Source organism: Mobula birostris, chromosome 15 (assembly GCF_030028105.1).
Source record: "Mobula birostris isolate sMobBir1 chromosome 15, sMobBir1.hap1, whole genome shotgun sequence".
NCBI lineage: Eukaryota > Metazoa > Chordata > Chondrichthyes > Myliobatiformes > Myliobatidae > Mobula > Mobula birostris.
The window spans coordinates 28,047,478-28,052,621 of NC_092384.1; positions in this window are offsets into that span (position 1 = coordinate 28,047,478).

Genomic DNA, 5,144 nt, shown 5'->3' on the forward strand with positions numbered 1-5,144 from the left:
GCTCGCTCCGGCGCGGCCCCGTCAAACCACATGGACGCGCTTACATAACTGATGACGCGCCTCCACCCTTCCGCGTGCTTATATAGCTCCTCTAGCTCCGGCTTTTCGCGCCTTCACCGGGCGCTCCTTTCTTCACCTTATGTTCTCAGCACCATCACGATCAAACCCTCTAACTTGGGTAAAGTGCAAGTTTTATTCAAAGAGACAAGTTCCTCATTTATCGCAAAGAAACGTAACCAAGTAATGGCAATGAACTGGGACGACAATTCCTCTCCTCCCCACAGATGCTGTTCGACCCGCTGACTTCCACCTGTGGGCCGTGTGTTGTTCCTCATTATAGTATTTGCAGTTCCTTGTGTTTGCAATATTAGGTCTTGACTTGTATCTAATTTTTGAGTGCTCCAAGGACTAACAGGCAGCGAGTTGGAAGTTGTGGCAAAAATGTGGAATACGTAAGGAAAAAATAACTTCAAATAGTTTAATTTCAAAGGCAATCAGGATATGGAATTCACTGCCTGTATATACAAGTTGAGTAATGAGTAAAGTTGCAGCCAATCTGAAACGTTGACGATCTGTACTTCCAGAGATTCTGCCTGACCTGCTGAGTTCCTCCAGCATTTTGTTTGTTGCTTCAGATTCCATCATCTGTAGCCTATTGTGTCTCCAACAAGTTAGTGCCTTTGGAATGAAATTGGATCAGAGCCAGCTCAGTGGTGTGGTGGTTAGCACTCCACTATACAGTTTTCGATTCCCATTGTTGCCAGTAAAGTGTGATTCTCCCCATAACTGCATGGGCTTCCTCCTGGTGCTCCGGTTTCCTCCCACAGTCCAAAGATGTACCAGTGGGTCATTGTAAATTCTCCTGTGACTAGGCTAGGGTTATAGGGTGACGTGGCTTGAAGGGCTGGAAGGGCCAATTCCAGCTGTATCAATAAATAAATAATGAATAATAATACTGGAGTTTGAAAGATCACTGGGCAATGAGGCTGATGAGTTTTTCACCTTGGAACCAACAAAGACCCGAATGACATACTCTGTGGTGTAAATTTAAATAATACTGCCCTCATCTCAAAACTATATCAATTGCATCTCCCTGTGTCACTTTGAAGCCCTCCTTTGGTCAAGATTGACCATGGATGTTGCATCCTAGCTATCTATATGATATGCATTCCAGGGCAGTATAATATTGAGAGCAAGCCGTTGCCCATGGAGCAGGCTCCTCCTCTCCACGCATCTGATGAATCCAAAAGCATGGCAGAGACCAATACAGTTTGGGACCAGTGGCATCGTAGGGGTTGCTAGTCAGCAATGAACTCAATGTAGAACTGTCCTAGGGACTCCAGCTCTGGATTTTTCTTCAAGATTTACTCCAGAAACCTTCCCTGTGAATGGGTATAGCCACAAGACAGTGAAGGTTAGAGATCAGTTTTTCTTCTCAATGAGCTGCCAACCATGGCCGATGAGGCCTATCTGCCCAAAGTGACTGGTTTTAAGTCACCAGTAATCCACCTTTTACCCCTTCTCTTGTCAGTGGAAACAGTTCCACCGGGTTTAGTAGCTAAGCTACATGTGAAGGTCAGGAGGTGGACTTGGTTGTCAAGGGCTATTTGAGATGCACACCTTTAGGAGTATTTCATAGGTTGTGGGAGCTTATTCCCACTACCTTCCCCAGCTATGCCAATCTTAAGGAACCCTGTGCTACCATCTTCCTGCATTCAGTAGTTTCAGATAGCCTAGGCTTTTTTTTAACAGATCATTCATCTGTTGTCAAGACAACAGAATAGGATCCTGGAATGAAGTGTTGTGAGTGCAAGACAATTTATTTTGCCTGTTGCAAATTATCTTCAGACAACAAGTTGGCAGATAGTTAAGTCTACATTTTGACGCTGCCTTGTTTGGGCTAATGCCATTCAGAAACACTTCAGCTATGAGAGTCCAAATATTTGAAACCACAGACAACAGTACCTTTTAAAAGTAGTCTTTTTTTGCAGAAATCTTATTTTATGATGTAGATTAATAACTTTGAATAATTAGGTACAAGTTCATGTTGAAAAGTTGAATACAATGTTTTGAGTTTCTGATATTCCCTGAAATGATGTCATTGTTTTGAAATACTTAAATCCCACAAGTCTTTGTACAAGTGCAATGTCACACTAGTCTATGGCTAAAAAATTCTCATTACAGGTTCATTTTAATGCCATTTTAAGTTTGAAAATTTTTAAAGCTGCAATAAGAAACAACAGATGTTTAGTGTGCCAAAGATAAAATCGATAATTTTCTAAACAGATTTTTAAAATAATTCATTCAACAGATGTCATCTTTTGCTCTATATTCTATTCTATATATTCTATATTGAGTCTTAATTAACATTAAGCCATTTTAAAAAAAAATCTGAATTGATTGCTTGGACAGTTCAGAAAGCATTCAGCTTGCTATAGGACTGGAATTAGAGAACAGACCTGATAAGAAGGGTAGATTTTTCCCGTTAAGGGTAGTATTGAACCAGATAATACTAAGTTATATGGTCACTTTGTTGACATCTGCTCTTTATTCTACATTTTTATATAATTAAGTAATGTAGTGTTAGCAATGCCAAAAATAAGATATTGCAAATGATGGAAATCTGAAATAAAAGCAGAACATGTGAGGAATACTCAGCAAGTCAGGCAGCATCTGTGGTGAGAAAGAGACAAAGTTAATGTTTCAGATCAATGTTCTGATTTAAGTCACCAAAATAGTAACTCTGTTAATATTTCCAGTGTTTTCAGTTTTAACTGGTGTTTGTTTGCTGGTAAAACTATGGTGCCTACATACAATCCTTCTTCAGTCAACATCTGGATAGATCATGAAACTATATATTTCACTTCTTTTATGTCTTTTACATTTGTTTTTTTTTGTCTTGGATGTGATTCTGGAAGTGTTAGAGACTGTGATTTGCTGTTGGGTGATCATTTGGGTGTTCCATGGATGGAACGCAAGCTGATGTTCGACTACATTTCACCAATTAAATCTTCCATTCTGTGCCGATTAAAGTGACGATGGAGATTGAAACATTAAGGTGAATGTGGAATGCAGGAGATGATTGCTCTGCTACCGGAGAGGAGAGAGTCTGCCTCTGCGCTCGGAGAATGTTACCCAGGTTTTCTGCATTTTAGATATGGACTTGGACTATAGACTCTTTTTCAGTGTTATACTTTTTTATATTCTGTGTTTTTAGTCTGATCTTTCTCATTTTTTTTTGTGCAGGGAGGGGGATTTGGGGGTTAATGAGCATTTTCCTTTTTTGTTTGTTTTTGTGTGGGTGGGCAAATTGGGGGTTGATGATTGTGCTGTTTTTCTTTTCTTTCTTGGTTTCATGGCTACCCAGAGAAGAAGAACTTCAGAGTTGCATACCTTGATAATAAATGAACCTTTGAACTCAGAGAAATGATGAGATGCCAGTGCTTGCAGTTGCTCTCTCAGTGAAAGTCTGGTTCGCCTCTCTCGGGTTTCTAATCTCAGGATTCTTGCAGGTTGCCTCTGCTGAGGTATGCCACGTGTGGCACTTTGCATTAGCCTGCACGTAGCAACTCCTAGAGTGGAATTAGTAGTGGTTGATGGGGTGGTGGGACAGTGATTATTTGTCTATGAATAGGGTGAACATGTATTTACTGCTGAATAAGAGATTATCTCTTTGAAAGGATGTGGCAGAATAGGTGTTGAAGGACTACTTTCCCATTATAGAGTATCTAAAACTAGGGGCATAGTTACAGGATGGGGCCCCATGGTGATGACAAATTTTCTTTCTGGTAGATCTTTGGAGTTTCCTCCTTTAGAACATTTGGGTGCTTGTTTGTTAGTGTAGCGAACAGGCTGAAATGAATATGTTTTTGATATCAAGGTGTAGGGGATACAAGGTGCAGAGAAGCATGGTTATGAAACAAAGTAAATGCATAAATACAGTATGTCCTATTGATATCCTTTTGATCTTTGCAGCTGTTGAACTTGAGTCTCTAGATTGTTAGTCCAGACTTCTAAATTAAAGTCTGATGACGACAACTACATCACCAGTAACTCCTGCAGCACAGGGTCCTTCAGTGGCTGCAAAGAGCACAGTGTCATCATGAAGATGTGAAAGTTTAATAATATAAAGTTTTAAAATGGCCGAGGATGAATCAGTAACTTAAATGCGGGAAGATGTTTTGTCAACAGTAATTATAAGACATTTTAGGGAAAATGTTAGGAGAAACTACTTCATAGGGAAAAAATTATTCACGTATGGAATGAACTTTTACATTAGATTGTAGAGGCAAAAACCTTGGGGAATGAAAGAAAATATTTTCTCCCAAGAGTTTGCTTGTCCTATTGAGTGGTGCAGATGGAAACCCTTCCACATTTCTAAAATGTGTGCACATGGCCACTTGATAATACAAATTCTACAAGGCTGTTAGTGAGTCAAGTCTGAACAGCAATTTTCGTCTGAAATGGTTACAATATTCAGAAACATTTCTGAAACTTCTGTGATATATAAATTACTATCAATCTTCTACCTCTATAAACCACTTTATCCAGACTCTGATATCTGTTCTTATCTCTTGCCAAACCTGATTTTTCTTTCAACCCTGGTCTTGCTATCAGAATAAAATTTGTTATTACTGACTTCTATGATTTTAAATTTGTTGTTTTACAGCAGCAGTACAGTGCAAAGCCTATAAATTGCATAAATAATAAGGTAGTGTACATAGGCCATTCAGAAATTTGATAAGAAAAAACAGTTTCTGAATCATTGAGTATGGGTTTTCAAGCTCCTGTATCTCCTCCCTGATGGTAGTAATGAGAAAGGGGCATGTCACTGATGCTGAGGGTTCTTAGTGATTGACGCTACCTTCTTGAAAATGACCTTGAAGTGGGGAGGGTTGTGCCCATGATGAAACTGGCTGAGGTTATAACTCTTTACATCCTCTTGTGATCCTGTGATTTGGTGTCTCCACACTTGGCTGTGATGCAACTGGTCAGCATGCACTCCGTTGTACATCTATAGCAATTTGATACAGTAAGTTTATTTGGTGACGTACCAAATCTTCTCCAACTCATAAAGTTCAGCCACTGGAGTGCCTACTTGAAATGAGTTGAATTGACTTTATTATTTACATCCTTCATATACA